Source organism: Aotus nancymaae, unplaced genomic scaffold, assembly GCF_030222135.1.
Source record: "Aotus nancymaae isolate 86718 unplaced genomic scaffold, 86718_ANA_hifiasm-v0.15.2.pri h1tg000020l, whole genome shotgun sequence".
NCBI lineage: Eukaryota > Metazoa > Chordata > Mammalia > Primates > Aotidae > Aotus > Aotus nancymaae.
The window spans coordinates 1168683-1185702 of record NW_026988432.1 but is presented as its reverse complement, the minus strand read 5'-3'; the positions used below and the strand labels follow the sequence as shown (position 1 = coordinate 1185702).

At 38.9% G+C, this 17020-nt stretch overlaps 1 pseudogene; it reads right to left on the bottom strand.

Moving 5' to 3' along the window:
- Window positions 1–3432: 3432 nt before the first annotated feature.
- On the bottom strand, window positions 3433–4320 carry LOC105726070 (transcription factor TFIIIB component B'' homolog; annotated as a pseudogene).
- Between the last annotated feature and the right edge of the window lie 12700 nt (window positions 4321–17020).

Here is a 17020-nt window from a genome sequence, read left to right as displayed (position 1 = left end):
TTATTTTTTCTAGTGTCTTAAAGTGTAAACTATATGATTGAGCTTAGACCTTTTAATTTTCTATTTAAATATTTAATGCTGAAGTTTTCCTGTAAGCACTATTTTAGCAAGGATTTTCATATGTTATATCACAATTTAATTCAGTTTAAAAAATATTTTTTCAAAGATTTCTGTCAATCTGTTCTTTGGCCCCTAGGGTGGGGAGGGATAACGTGGGGAGAAGTACCAGATATAGGTGATGGGGGAAGAAGGCAGCAAACCACCTTGCCATGTATGTACCTATGCAACAATCCTGCATGATCTGCACATGTATCTCAGAACCTAAACTACAATTAAAAAAATAAAAAAAGTGCACTTTTAACTTCCAGGTACTTGGGGATTTAAAAATGTGTTGTCTGGGGATTTTTAAACTTTTAGTTCTAATAGTTTTTCCTTTATGCATTTTGGAGCTCTGTTAGTTGTATGCTCATTTAAGATTGTTGTGTTTTCTTGATTTATCCTTTTTTGTATAAAATAACTTTTATTTGCATCATGTATGTATATAACATAACTGCTTTCTTTAGAACAAGAACATTTATGAATGGCATGATATTGCTTTTTTTGTCGAAGACTTCTTTAAGCAAGATGGTATACATGGCCACTTTTGTTTAAATAACATGATGGCAAACAGTGGATATTAATCTTTTTGCTGTGCCTCACCCATTTACCAACAGTTAGGCATTCCGACCCTCATATTGATCACTTGCTAAGACATAAGCGTTCAGGAGAAAAAGTCAGAAAAAGATAAAAACCTTTAATTGTATCTACTTTAATACTTATCGTGGTGGATAAGCTTTAATTGTGTCTCCTTTAAAATTTATGAAATAAATTATTTGTAACATCTTTGAATCAGACCTAACATAGTTCCTTCCACCGTATAAGGTAAATACGCTAGTTAACTTTCTCTTTTCCAAAATTAGGTTTAAGGATATAACAGTAGGATAATTTAGCTGGCTGACTTGATTCTCTAATACAGTGAGTCCCTGCATTCTTTATATAGTAAAAAATTCCATCTTCCATAAAACTGGCTTATTATAGATTAAAAGAGACAGATGTTAACATTAAAAATTAGTATTACACAAGGATAAATAATAGTTTAATCATGGCAATCTAACTCCCAAACTAACATTAATAGAATGAAATCTTTTCAGAATATGAGTTTAAAAAACTTACAAAAGCAGGGTATTAAAATAGCAATGTGATTTACTACCATGATTTCTGTGCCATATTAATCATGAAATAACTGCCTACTTATAGACGATTTCCACTTAGAATTACATAGCCTCCTACCTGACAAAATGATAAGCCATCAATTTCACTAAAACACAATCAATAAGAAGTGCTCTAACAGCAGCAGTTTCAATAAATTAGCATTACTATCATACCTGCTGAGACATAATTCTCTTCTATTAAGGAACTTAGAAACTGCCTGCCATTTTTGCGATATACAAACATAATTATCTAAACTCTAAAATATCTTCCCAATTGAAATACTGATCATTACATAATATAATCAACACAGTTTTAACTTTTAGCACAATTCATAACTTCAGTGACAAATAACTCAGACATACAGATATGAGCACCTTAAGGTCAGAAAACTTAGGGCTTAATGTAAGGGTCAAACTAAACTGCCAATCCAGCCACAGCCCTTCATTCAAATGCTGCCCACGGCTTCTTTCACACTGAAATTGCAGAGCTGAGTAGCTGCTGCGGAGACCACCTGGCCTGCAAACCCCAAACAGTTTGCATAAAGTTTCCAACTCTTGAGCAAATATATTATCAATCAAAGAGACTTTTCAAACAAAATCAGAATAAATTTGCTGTTTGAGAAGTCTGATTGGAACCACTATAGATCTACTTGGGTAGATGCTAGAATTATACATGTAAATCATCAAATCTTGAAATTAAACCTTAAATTCATATTGATGATAATCACTAACTTTATAAAGTCTTATTTTCTGTTTTTTATCATCACAATTATGTTCTGTGCTTAAAGCTCTAAGTGTTTCTTGAGAATTTAATGGAGAACTATGAAGAAATTGGCTTTGAAATTGGCTTTTTAAAAACTAATCTATGTCTGTGTGTGTATAAAGGAGATTGAGTTTTGTATGGAAATTTGTCTCATTAATAAACTTGAGTTTCCCTTACCCTCATGAAAATCTTGAGATGATCCAAGAAATAAGAAAAACAGAAAAATTCACAGTACAAAGTCAACATACTAAACTGAGGGAAAAAAGGTATTCAAAACATACATTATCCAAACATTTTTAGTTACATCACTTTAAATATCTTTACAATTAAAGAGAAAAAGGAGACAAGCATAAGCTTGTGAATTTCTTGTTTATCTACAATCTGAGGGGTGAAAACAGCTGAAACTGAATATCTTTTTAAATAAAAAATTTAAAAATAAATAAGCTCTTTGATGTGTCATCTTTATGTTTAAATACTAGTTTTTCAATTAGGACTAATGTTATATCACTATGAATTAGAAAAAATATGTATTTTTCAGTCAGACAAACAACTAATAATAGAAAAGTTTTTTAACATGAACCATTCTAAAGTGGAGTCTGACAATTTGTTTTCACATACAGTCAGCGTCCCTTAACTATATGTTCTAAGAAGTGCCTTGTTAGGTGATCTTGTGTGGACCAACGCAGAGTGTGCTTTACAGACACCGCGATGTACAGCCTGCTACACACCCTAGACCGAGGCTATGTGGTGCAGCCTATTGCTCCGCGGCTACAAACCTCTACCGTGTGATACTATGCGGAATACTGTAGGCAGCTGTAACACAATAGTAAGCATCTGTGTGGCTAAACATACCTAGACTTAAAAAGCAATGCACCGTGTTATGATGGCCATAATGTCACTAGGAGAAAGGAATATTTTATCTCCATTTTAAGTGTATGGGACCACTGTCATATATGTGGTCCATCACTGACTTAAATAACATGATTCTGTACTTAGAAGCAACTGAAAAGGCTTTCATCCTTCATCATCTCCTCCTAAAAATAAAAAGAACTTCACAAAAGAAGTTGCTAAATGTTAAATATGATACAATCAACCCCCAAATCTTTCTGCACTGCAATTCATACGGAGACACATATCCACAACATTCCAAATGTCCATGTGTGCTTAGCACAGGAAGAGTCAAAGTGTAAACAAGAGTTGTTATTTCTGTCTGAGAACGCAGACTTAATTGCTTGCTATTTGCAAAATGCTGAATCAGTCGGAATGAAAGGAACCTCAGAAATGTTTTCCACTGATTATAAAAGCTTCAAATCAAGCTCATTAAATATTCAAAATCAACCTAAAGGAAAATAGACAGCGATGTTTTGCTCTAAATACTGTTTTGTTGATATAATTGACTCTGGAAATCCTAGACTTGATTTAAAAAAGAAAAAGACAAAAGATTGTTTTATTCTGTTTTATCCCCTTCATTGAAGAAATATTCAGAGACTGTGGCTGGTCCCCTTCAAAGGCCTGCTTTTGGCCACTTTTATATCCTTCTTTCAGTAAGGGCTGATCACAAGAAAGCTGAGTTGCTGACCTGCTAATATTCTCAGATTGAGTATGAATAACACTTGGAGATGGAAGCAGATCAGAGGACTCTCAATTTGTTTTTTCTGGCTTTCATTGAATGGGTTGGATCTTTTCAAATTCTGTCTTAATGGAGGTATGAGAGGTTTTAGACATTTCTTACTATGGACCTGAGTAGGTTCATCAGACTCCAAACTGTTCTTTGAACATATTAAAAACAAAAATGCCATTTTGCCAGGTCTGGATAGTAGGCCTTCTGAAGATGATGTTCTGCTGTCTTGCTCAGACTTAGGAGCTGCATCAGTTCTTTCTTCCTTATCAGATGCAACCATTTCATCCTGGGGCAACTGAGGCACATTCTATGCATGTATCAGGAGGTCTAGATCCTTTGCTCTGAAAAGGTGGTTTGACTTGCTCTTTTTGAAGTTCTGGAGTTGTCAGTGTGCTTCCTGAGGTAGGAAAAATATCTTGTCCCTTGTGAGACTCCCCCATTTCCTCAAAAACACTTGTTAATTCTCCTGAGTGCAGCTCAGAGGTAGAGTCTTGACAATAACCTCTTAAAGACAGCGAACATTTTTTGGCAGGATGAACGTGGTCATTTTCATCAAGCCTGCAATGAAATCTCTTCCTGCATTCAAGATCCAAATTATCAGGAGGTGTTTGAGAATCATCTCTTCCGGAAATAGATAAGCCCATGGCATCTTGACCAACTGAAGTTGCCGGTAAACAAATACTCATGTCATCCTTTCTTCAGTATTCACTGATTTGACCAATATGGGAGCTGGCAGTAAAGGGTTTGGCATTAACTGTGCAGTGGCATTGGTATTCTTCTACTGCATTGGTTGAAATGTCTGCTGGGTTAAAAATAAATGCTTGTTCATCTTCTCCATCTTGAGGTCCATTAGCAACGAGATCCACTGTTGATTAATTATATTCTTTTGTTGGACTTCTGGAATACTTGTTGGTGTATGCTCTGGCACAGGAAGTGTAAGCACACTGTCTCCTTTAGAGTCCTTTATCTGGGGCTCTTCAGCAGAATATTCACCAAGACCCCTATCCAAACCAAGTGTGCAGGGCCCGTTCTCAGAGGAAGCCGTTGGAGCGACTAACAGAAACTCTTGAGAGCTCTTGTCTTGATTTTCATTTTTCAGTTAGGTTTACTTCTTGAGAAATACTGGTCCCTTTGACACCATGTACACACACCAATTTGCTCTGCGTTTTATTCTCTGCTGTTGTAACTGGTCAGAGGTTTTTATTTTTCAATTCTGTTGAGTTGGAAGCATTTTTCTCTGTTTCTCTTGGAGTTTCCAGTTCTTCCCCTTTGGTTACACACAAACTGGAAACCTCCTGATAATTATCAAATCTGTTGGCCCCTAAAATCTTCTCAAGAGTTGGTTTAGGCTTGGCAAATCTACTTCTTATTCTCAAATTACTGGTCGCTTTAGCAGTTGTATTCCTGATTGGTGTAGCATTCTCCTTTACTTTCTCCGTTAAATTAATTTCTTCTCTGAAACTTTATTCCTCAGTATGATCTTGTTGTTTTCAAATGATGCAGGAGATGTAATGACAGGTGAAGGAAGCTCCTGACATTCAGGAAAAATTTTATGATTTACATTATCTAGGGTAAAAGGAATATGGCTTTCATCCTTTGAATGAACATGAGGAAGTATACGTACTCCTACATCACCCTGTTCAGTGCTGATCTCTGACTGCAAAACTAGATCTACCATTGTAAGTAAAGTTACTGCAGCTTTGGTGCTTCCATCATTGGTACCTGGTTCATCTTGGATATGTTCGTCTGTGTGTGTGTGTGTTTTATCCCTGGTAACTGTTTTGTTCTAAGGTTGATTTGTTTTTATATTAATAAAGCCACTCTAGTCTTCCTTTGCGCTGTGGATATTTGTCCCTCCATTTACTTTTAATACACCTGTACTGTTAAAGTAAATTTTCTTAAGACAATACTATTGGATCTTGTTTTTTAAAGTCAGCCCAGCAATTTCTCTCTTTTAGTGTGTTTAGATCATTTAATTATGGAAATGAATGTGTTTAGACCTATCATTTTATTATTTTTTGTTTTATTCTGTTTTTCATTTTTCTGACCTCCTTTCCTCGCTTTCCTTTTTATTATTTGAACCTTTACATTTATATGTAGTTTTCTATTGTTTTTTTCCTCTGGGGATCTATGACTAATTCTTCTTTTCTTTTTACAGTATCAGTTTTGCTTTCAAAATCTTTGCTCTGTTGTTTTAGAAATACTTTTGGAGTTTTAGCCACTGTCCTTGGTACATAATGCTGTCAACTGGTCCTACCTGCAGGATGAAGCAAAGAGAGAAAATAAATAGAAATAAAAGGATTTTTATCCTCCTCAGTCTTTACATAACTGGAGCTTCCTTTTATGGTTCTTTTCTTTAATGGATGGGTTTTCTCTTATGATTTATATGAATTGCACCTCTGTAGCTGAGGCAGCCCTCATGGCAGGCCTGGAGAGAGAGAGACAGAGGGAGAGAAAGACGGAGAAGAAGAGAGAGAAAGAGAGAGATGGAGGGAGAGAGAGAGAGAGAAAAAATAATTCTCCCATTCTCTGGAAGCTCAGAGAAGCCCACTCTTCCAGTTCTGTTGAGAAGGACACTCTTTTCTTAAGGTTTTATTGTCCGTTTGTATTATTCAGTAGCCTGCCTTAGCCAGCCTATGCTTGGGTTAAAGCTGGAGATAAAAGAAAACAGCAAAGCAAACAAAACAGAAAACAGGAACAAAAAACAAGAAACACACTGTGGGCTGCTTGCTGTTATTTTTGATATATCAGTATCTGTATTTTGTCTATGGTTTTTAGTTGCACTTTGTGGTATTCACAGTTTGGAGCAAGTTTACTCCATTTTGGATAGAATTAGAAACTTGAATCCTTTATTTTTTTAAAGTTATTTAGCAATTTGGGATTATTTCCCAACTCTAAATAAATGAATCATCGACAATATTTCTGAATCTTTAATGACAACTTACTTCTAAGGAAAATCCATGAAATGTGTTAAATGTAGAACGAGGAATTTTTTTTTCAGTTTTTATGACATCACTAATGTAATAATTTTCCGAAACAAAGAAACAACATAATTTTTGTTACATTTGAAAAGTTTTCATCTGACTACAAAAAAATGATAGACAAATCAGTGTGAATCCAAGTAATTACTGCCATTAGAGAGATGAACAAGGAACAACTACTTGGTTGGAAAGCCGTGTTGAGTGTGTGGCTACTATCGACACAGAGGCTGAAAGTGTTTAGTTTACAGGCATTATTTTCCTTCTATTCTAATAAATGTCACACAAACAATATTAAGTAGCATAATCTACTAGTATGTATTCAACATAGATCTTGTGGAAATACGTTGCCCAAAAGAGGCATTGTATGGCCCATAAAATAAAACAAAACATAATAAAAGAGAAACAACTAATGATTTTGGATCTGAATTATAATGTTTTCTGTCTTTCAGGCTAATAGAGAATTTTATGATGAGAATTTTCAGACCATTGTATATATTTTTTCATGTGCTATATTTGTAATTAATAGTGGTGCTAAAAGCCCTTTTATATACAGTGGATTACATTAGGTTTAATGTTGTGTATTCCAGAAATAAGCTAATAAAATGAGTTCATTCCAGACCCCCTAGAAAATCAATGATACAGCATCTTACTCATGATCTAACCCGGTAACAAAGAGCCAGCCCCAAACCACAGAAGGAGATTTTTTATTTTATTTTTTTGAGACAGAGTCTTGCTTTGTCGCCAGGTGCCAGGCTGGAGTTCAGTGGCTGATCTCGGCTCACTGAAACCTCCGCCTCCTGGGTTCAAGCAATTCTCCTTCCTCAGCCTCCCGAGTAGCTGGGACTACAGGTGCACGCCACCATGCCCAGCTAGTTTTTGTATTTTAGTAGAGACGGGGTTTCACTATGTTGGCCAAGAAGGTCTTGATCTCTTGACCTCGTGATCCACCCACCTCGGTCTCCCAAAGTGCTGGGAGGAGATTTTTTTAAAAAATGAACCATAAGGCTTATCTTTTTTAAAAAGCGTAATTTCAACTTTTAGATATCAGGGGTTGTGTAGGTTTGTTGCATGGTTATATTACGTGATGCTAAGGTTTTGGGTACAAATGATCCTGTTGCCCAGGCAGTGAGTACAGTACCCAATAGGTAGTGTTTAAGCCCATGCCCACTCCTTTCCTCCCTCCTCTAGAAGTCCGCAGTGTCTGCTGTTCTCATCTTTACGTCCCTGTGCGCTCAATGTTTGTCTCCCACTTATAAGTGAGAACATGCGGTGTTTGGTTTTCTGTCCTGCATTCATTATTTTAGGATGATGGCCTCCACCTACATCCACGTTGCTGCAAAGAACATGATTTCATTCTTTTCATGGCTGTGCAGTGTTCCATGATGTATAGGTACCATATTTTCTTTATTCAATCCACCTTTGATGATGGGCACCTAGGTTGATTCTATATCTTTGCTATTGTAATAATTCTGTGATGAACATGGCAAGTCTTGTCTTTTTATTGAAACAATTTATTTTCTTTTGGATATATACCCAGTCATGGGATTTCTGGCTTGAATAGTAGCTCTGTTTTAAGTTATTTGGTAAATCTCCAAGCTGCTTTCCATAGTGGCTGAACTAACTTACATTCCCCTAGGAGTATGTAAACATTCCCTTTTCTCTGCAGCCTTGCCAGCATCCATTACTATCTGACTTTTTAAAAATAGCCATTCTGTCTGCTGTGAGATTTTATCTCACGGTGGTTTTAATTTGCATTTCTCTGAGCATTATTGACGATGAACATTTTTTCATATGTTTGTTGACTGTTTGCATTTCTTCTTTTGAGGAGTGTCTATATGATCTTTTCTTATTTTAGACTCACATGTTGTTAGCCTGCCTCACGTAACCAGTAAACTGTGAAATGCTTTCAGGTGCTCAATACATAAGTGTATGCAGGTACCCAAAGCAACATTATAAATACAATAATTTAACTCACTGAAAACTGAAATTCATGTATTCAGTGTCAGTTCTAATTTTGATAAAAAATTTGTTTTAAGAATTAAAAAAGTTACTATTTTTCAAATGAGGATAATTGTCAATTTCAGATTAAATGATGTATAATAGTATATAATGTATTAATGGAAGACATGATTTGACATAAAATCGAACTTAGGCCATGAAAATGAAGGTATTTTTTGTTTTAATAGTAAACCATGATCAAATAGAACTTATTTTGTAAATGTAAGAATGTCTTAATGTTAGGATATATCTTACATTATTCATTATGATTGTCTTCAGAGAAAAAGAGTATCATCTCATAAACTCCGACCAGGCATTTCAAAAATATCAGGCATTAAAAATATCTATCCTTGATAAATAAATCTACAATAGAAATATCCATTTTAAAAAAAAGGAGAATGTAAACATATCGCAAAGGCTAACTTGTTAGCTTATAAATATGGTAATAACAAAACCTTGCACAGTCCTTGAAGAGTACAGGCTAGATACTCTTTCTAGCCCATCTGTTTGGTGCACCCATGTCCTTAGCAATATACACTGAACCAAACTTGTAGTCTTTTATCCGTCACCCCTTCCCACCCTTTCCCCCTGAGTCCCCAAATCCCACTGTGTCATTCTTATGCTCTCTTACCACTGACTGCACTGCCTGGCAGTTACCAGTTTTTGTGTTTGTTTCCATAATAAACTCTGAGCTCTCCAAGGTGGAATCTTTGTTCCTTTTCCACACCTGCCTCCATCATCTACTGTGACACAGCAGGGGCTCTCCACAGGCATCTTCTGGGTCAAGGTCTAACTTAGGTGCAGAGTGAACTGGACAGAATTAGATAGATAGAATTAGGTAAATAACAGAATACAAAGATGAATAAGATCTCATCCCTGCTTTTGAGAAACTTGACCTGCAGATTCTTACAGTCCAAGTTTTGCTGTGGTTTGTGAATGTAATGGTAGGATCACAGAAGAAGGCATCATCTCTGCTGACTTTTAGAGGAGATGATGTGTAATGAAGGTATTTGTTTTATAACTACCATCATACCTAATATCAATTTTTTTTTGCAAAAATAAATTACTAAAGACTTGTAAACTAGGTCAATTGCAGTGGCTCATGCCTGTAATCCCAGACATGAGCCACTGTGATTGGAGCCTGAGGCAGGAGGTTCACTTGAGTCAAGAGTTTGAGTCCAGCCTGGGCAATATAGTGAGACCTTGTCTCTATAAAAAATACAAAAAAAAAAAAACAAAAAACCAGATGTGGTAATGCATGCCTGTGGTCTCAGCTACTTAAGAGGCTAAGTGGGAGGCTTGCTTGTGCCCAGGAGGTTGAGGATGCAGTGAGCTACGATTGCGCCACTGCGCTCCAGCCTGGGCAACACAGCAAGACCCTCTCTCACTCAAACCAAACCAAACCAAATTAAAACAAATTAAAATCCTTGAAAACTAGCAGAGCCAACCAATGTACGGCATATTCTGTAGAGCTGTAGATTCCAGTAACAATAAGGACATCGGGGAAGGGTGATCCTCCATGCTTTCTACATAATGGTTTAAATGCGCTCACTGGTTTGAGTCTTTACTGTGTGGGTTGTCCTCTGGGCCTGCGTGACCTCTCCTGAGTTTGAATTGTAATAATAAAATAATTGTGTTATATTTTCCATTGTGAAGTTCCCCATGTGTTGGAACATAAAAAGCATTATTGGAGATTTCCACTTGTAACCAAGGAAACTCAATTAGATTTTACCTTTAATGTTTTATGTCGTTGTGGTTGGTGTAATGAAAAGGCCAGTCCAAGCCTTTGAAACAGAAAGTGCTCATCTTTGCTCTTTCTGTCTTCTTGAAATCCTTGCTCTGCCTGTGTCTAAGGAACACTGCTTTGTGGATTAGGGCACGTAAAAAGGCAAAATAAATGAGAGAAACTATTTGAATGTCATGTTTCCCCCAAGCAGTAACGTTGACAAGTTTATATAATAAGCACTTTTACCGAATCTGCTTGTTGAGGCTCCTGCGGGCATGGTGCTATGACAGGCTTGGATGGCCCAGGATCCCTCTTCTGGTGGACGCGTGCACCTGGCCGGGCTAGGGAACCCCTCCCAAGGGGACACCCTTGACCAAGGGCAAACAGAGGCTGCAGATAAGCACTTCCCTCCTAGGCGCTCAGATGGGGCAGTGACTTGCACGCTCATGGCCCTGTCTGGCCCATGAAACCCTGGTTCTTACAGAAGGGACCAGCTCTGTTACACACTGTTGCACTCTGTTCTTCCTCTGCTGTTTTGCTCTTCATCCTCCCTCAGGCCTGCAGTCCCCTGAATCCATGCCATTCATTCTGCCTAGGTTCCAGCACCCCTCTCTGTCTCCGTGGACCAATTCCTGCCACAGCCCACATGTGGACTGACCACAAAGCTGCAGGTCTCCAGTTATGGAGGGGTCCCCAGGGAGCATTCTCCCGATGTCCTCTGAGCAGTGCCTCTCTGTTTCACGGGCTCCTGATACTCCACGTGTCTCCTTTGTAGAACTTGTCACAGTTCTGGAAACGGGCTCATGGGAGCAGGTCCATGATACTTCCTGCTCTATCCGTGGCACAAGCACTCCATCTTTCCCATCACATGGTAGACAATCAATAATTACTGCCCGACGCATGGACAGATGAACTCTCAATCTGATTCCCTCCCTGCAGTCAAATTTTTTATCTCTATTCCAAAATCAAGAATTTTCAGTAACAGATGTGAAGGATAAAGTTCAGATTTTTTCTCTGTCACTGGGGATATTGATAATACAAGTGTCTTTCAAACTCAACTGTAAAAATTTCCAAAGAGCTTTTCTCTGCATAGCACATTTGATTTTCAAAAAAGCTTACAGTATTATCAACATTGATAATTTTGTTTTCTTAGGAAAGGCAGGACATGAATGGTGATGCCATGAGAGTTCGCAGGTCTCACTGTGTGTTTCCAACAATCTCTTTCTTCTGCTCAAGACTGAGCCACAGTCTCTCAAGACTGTGGCCTCTATAACTCCAGTTTGAAAAACCAAGTCAAACCAAGTCAAAACAGAAACCTGACCCTATTACCTGGTTTAGTTTTTCTCGATGGATAAAATCATACTATACACAGCATAGTAATAAAAGCTGAAATTCTTGGAGTGATTTATTTAAACCAGATATTGTGTAAGTGCTCCCTACAGATTATTTCAAATAATCCTGAAATGAACAGTTTGAGGTATGAGTTATAATTATATGACAGCTATATCTTTTACAGCACACCCAGTACACTGGAAAGACCAAGCAATTCCATCCTTGACTCCACTGTGCCTAGATGTCCAGCCCTGACTGAGTTACTCTGCTCTGAGGTTCGCTTCCCCAGGTATAATGGAGACAGTAATTCTTACATCATGATGAGTATTAAAAGAACGACAAGCTAACGTGTGTAAGGTCTTGCATGGTGAGCCCGCCTTGATGATAAAGTTTGTATTGACAGGACGATATATATTCTAAAGTAATGTTAAGGTAACTATTGAAATGATTAGTATTTCTGAGGCTTTTTTCTTCTGTAATGAGTAAGGAATTCAATGTTAGGAAGGTAACAAGAATGAGAAATTATTTACTTTGACTATGAATGTGTTAGGAATCAGGATATGCAGTTTGTTGTTTAATTTGATATGTGTGCATATATACACATAGTGTGTGTACAGATAAATTGTATTAATAGTGAAACATGTAAAGAAGGCTTATTCTGTAATAGAACATCAGCTGTCATTTAGAACTGAGTTTTAGTCTAAAAATATTCCTACTGGATTGGCTTAAAATTTAATAGAGAATCTCCAAGAAGCCATAAAATGTATCTAAACGTTTAGGTTTTTAAAAATTTAATACTGTGAAATGAGTTTTAAAATGAGAACCACACTAGTAATAACCTTAATACAGCTAAAGAGCCATGACAATTACTTGAAGAACAAAATTTGCCTTTAAACAAGTCAGGTCCAGGGAGCCGAGGGAGGAGGTGCCAGCTCAGGAGTGATGAGTAGAGACATGACCGTGCCTGGATGCTGGGCCAGCTTGCACTAGCCCTTGATTAAGGTGATTCCAGCCCAGGGGTGAAGGGCAGAGACGTGGCCATGCCTGGACTCTGGGCCAGCCTGGACTAGCCCTTGATTAAGGCGACTGGGCCTTAGTAATGACAGTTTCTACCACATGAGACTGTCGTGGAGGATAAAGTAGGGGTGTTGGCTGAGACCCTGAGATCAAAGGTACTGATGCCACAAAGCCTGGAGAGAAAGGGCGGCCACCCCCTGTGGGATATGCAGAGCCAAGTGGCTCAGATCTAGCTGCCACTTCTCAGCACTGCCCTTAGCAAGCAAGATGCCCAGAGCTCAAGAGGGGATGAAGAAAGCAGGCTTTTTGTGTGATTGTTTTAAAAGTACTGAATATACATAAATCCTTACAGACTGAGCGTAAGGATGGAAGAATACAACTGCGTGGGACCCCACGCACCACCCGGTTTAAGGCAATTCCTGTTTATTGTGGAGTCCTCTGTCTTTTCTCCCCATCCCTACATAACCAAAACCCTAAATCATCTTTCTTTGCTTTTTCTTTGTGTCATACATGCATATTCTTTTCAACTCAAGACAAGACAAAGTTAGCTATGTGGAGCTGGTTTTGTTTTCTGCGTAGGATGCATCCTGTGAATACCCTGCAATGCTCATTCGTCCTACCCTTTCTGTACCTGCGTCCCCATCTTTTCCTACGATGCGGTTCTCCTGCTGTGACCTTTTCCCTGCCTCATTCCAGAGCCCATAAGCAAGAATTCTCTGTATTTGGCACCTGGAAGTAATTTCTGAGCCACAGGCTGTAAATGTCTGCAACCTTGCCACATTAACCCAACTAATGTTCATCGTGATTTCACACATTTACATTCCCGCCAGGGACGAGCGCTGAATGTCCGTATTTTAATGCTGCTTTCATGCCTGCTAACCCAACATCCATTCTGCGGCCCACGGATCAAGGAGTAATTTTGACTTTTGAGGATTATTATTTAAGAAATATAGGAAATGTGGTATACATAACCACAGAGTGCTACTCAGCCACAAAAAGAATAAAATCCTGTCATTTTCTGCATCATGGATGAAACTGGAGGACACTATGTGAAGTGAAATCAGCTAGAAAAGAAGCCTGAAACACTGCGTGTGCTTACTCCTATGTGGAAGCTATACAAGTTTATCTTGTAGAAGTGAACAGTAGAACAGAGGACCCTAGAGGCTGGGAAGGGCAGGAAGAAGGGAGGGATAGGGAGAAATTTGCTACAGGATACGAGATTACAGCTTGAGAGGAAGAATAAATTCTAGGGTCTGATTCTACTGTAGGATCACTAGAGTCAACATATTGTACAGTTTCAAATAGCTAGGAGGATATTAAACTTTTCCAACATGCAGAACTGAGAAATGTCTCAGATGATGGACACATAATTACCCCGATCTGATCATCATACTTTATGTGTATCAAACATCACTATGTGCTCCATAAATGTGTAAAATTATTATTTGTTAATAAATACACAAATACATTTAAAAAATGTCAAAAAGGAATACATGCAGAAAAAGAAAGACATTTCATTAGGTTGCTGTGAATAGCGATTCGTCTGACAGGTCTGGGCAAGATGAAACCAGGAAAGGATTCATCACTTTAGACGCCAGTAGAAACAGTTGGGAGTTGAGGGTTGGGATCAAAATATCAACATTCACAGGAGTTTCAAAAAGTTTATTTCAGTTCTCCTGGATGACTTTGCAGGGTTCCGACCTTCAGTGGAGGAAGTGATTGCAGGTGTGGAAATCGCGTGAGAACTGAGGAGAAGTGGGGCCTGAGGAGGGGACTGAATTGCTGCAATCTCATGATAGATTTGAAAGGATGAAAAATCTCTTCTTGCAGATGAGCTAAGAACGTGGTTTCTTAAGTGGAATGTACTCCTGGTGAAGATGCTGCGAACATTGGTGAAATAGCAACAAAAGATTTAAAATATTACGTAAATTTAATTGGGTAAAGTGGCGGAGGACTTTGAGAGATGGACTCCAGTTTTGAAAGGAGTCCTATTGTGGGTAAAATGCTATCAGGCAGCCTTGCATGCTACGAGGAAATCTTTCACAAAAGGCACAATTAATACAGCAAACTTCATTGTCACCTTATTTTAATAAAACCCCACAGCCACCCAACCTTCAGCAGCCACCACCCTGATCTGTCAGCAGCTGTCCACGCTGAAGCATCTCCACCACAAAAGATAAGGACTTGCTGAATGCTGGGATGAATGCCAGCACTTTTATCAATAAAATACTTAATTAAGGTATGTACATTGTTTCCTAGGCACAGTGCTGTTGCATGCTTTATAGACTGCAGAATACCATAAACACAAATTTAAATGAACTGGGAAGCAAAACCCTTGTGTGACTGGCTTTGCTGTGATGTTTGCAGGGGTCTGGAGTGGAACACACAATATATCTGAGGTCGGCCTGCATGCTGTTCCTTATGTTCAAATCTACTTGTGTGTCTTTCAGATTTTTATCAACATCTGTTTATTTATTTATTTTTTTTCGAGACGGAGTTTCGCTCTTGTTACCCAGGCTGGAGTGCAATGGCGCGATCTCGACTCACCGCAACCTCCGCCTCCTGGGTTCAGGCAATTCTCCTGCCTCAGCTTCCTGAGTAGCTGGGATTACAGGCACGCGCCACCATGCCCAGCTAATTTTTTGTATTTTTAGTAGAGATGGGGTTTCACCATGTTGACCAGGATGGTCTCGATCTCTTGACCTCGTGATCCACCCTCGTGGCCTCCCAAAGTGCTGGGATTACAGGCGTGAGCCACCGCGCCCGGCCTCACGTCAGTTTATTTGTTTTTGCTTTACCTTTCCTGTTAAGAGGACTCCAAGGCATTTTCTTCTCTGTTTGGTTGCTATTCTTGCTAGTAGTATCTTTTCTTCCCTTGCACTTTTTAGCTGGTTTCTACGGCCCTGGATGGCGATGTGTTAACCATTACAGAGGGATGACTGATTTCTGCACTTCATTTTGTCCTGAGAGCTTACTAACTTTTTACCCTTTGTAGTAATTTTTCAGCGGATTCTGTTGGATCATATATTAGAAATGCAATCTGCAAAAAAGAGTTAAATATATTCTACTCCTTTTCACTAGTTTTTGGATATCCAATTTCTTTTTTTGTCTAGTTGCTTTAGCAAATATTTGCAGTAGACACTAACAGTGATAGTGGCTATTCTTGTCCTTTTTCTGAGTCGAATGAAAATATTTCCTTTGACTCACAGTAAGTGAAATCCAGTACCTTATTTGATATTTAATTTTTTAAAATCAAGGATAGACGTGTTTTGTCAAGAGTTTTCAATATCCATAGAGATTGTCAGACAACTTTTTGTTCTCACACCTACTAATATGGATAATAGAACAGATTTCCTAGTGCCCCTTTGCATCTCTGGAATACACTTTTTCTGGTCATGGGGTGTGCCATTGGATTCTGTTTGCTAAACTTATAGAAGGTCCCTGTGGGCAGCTACATGGTCAGAGGAAATGGGGGTGCCGCAATGCCTCATCTATCTCTGAGGACCCAACCAGACTCAGACCCCTGAAGAGTCCCTGATTTTTAGAAGGTGCCTCGTTACATTGCTTTCTGATACCTGCGAGATCTCCGCCTTCAGGCATCCCTGTCCTCCTCTTCCCTGCAGCCCTTGCGCTCTCATCTAAGCTGATGCTGCCCTCAGCGGGTCCTTCTCGGGGTGCCTCTCTCCTGACTGTGCTTGGTCTTGACAATTTCTGAAATCTCTGTACCCCCTCTTCTCACCTGTTAGCATGTTCTTGGCTCCCTTTAGAATTTATGGAAATGTTCTTGGGCACCCCTTACATGTGATTGACAGTCCACAGATTTATTTTGTGTTAATTGGGTTGGTGGGCAATTTTTTCCTGTCTTTCTTCTTGTTGCTTGTGTGGTTAGAGGAGAAGTGAGTAAATTCAGAAGGATGCTTTCTGCATATTTCTAGTGGAAACATGTGACTGAGAAAGCATTTTCAGGGGGGTGAGCTCTGTGCTGAGTACCCCTGTTCAGGGGCTGGAGGAGGCTCCTACTCCCTTCCTTAAGGAGGTACTTTGAGTGTGGGAAGCCCCCAGGGGAGAAGCCAGGGGCTTCCTCCTTCCCCACAGCTCAGAGAGGGGTTTGGGGGAGACAAACAGAGCTTGGTAGGGGGTCCTGTGGGCAGTGGGACACAGGTTGAGTGGGCTTGCTCTCTTTTAGGTGAGATCGATCCACACACACACATCTGCCTCACATGTGCAGCTGTCTTCCGGATTGAAATTCTCATATCATTTGCCACTTGTTCTTTTGTATTAGCCGCTGAGTTACTGAATCCAATGGGCTCAGTTCCCTGACACTTTTCTGGA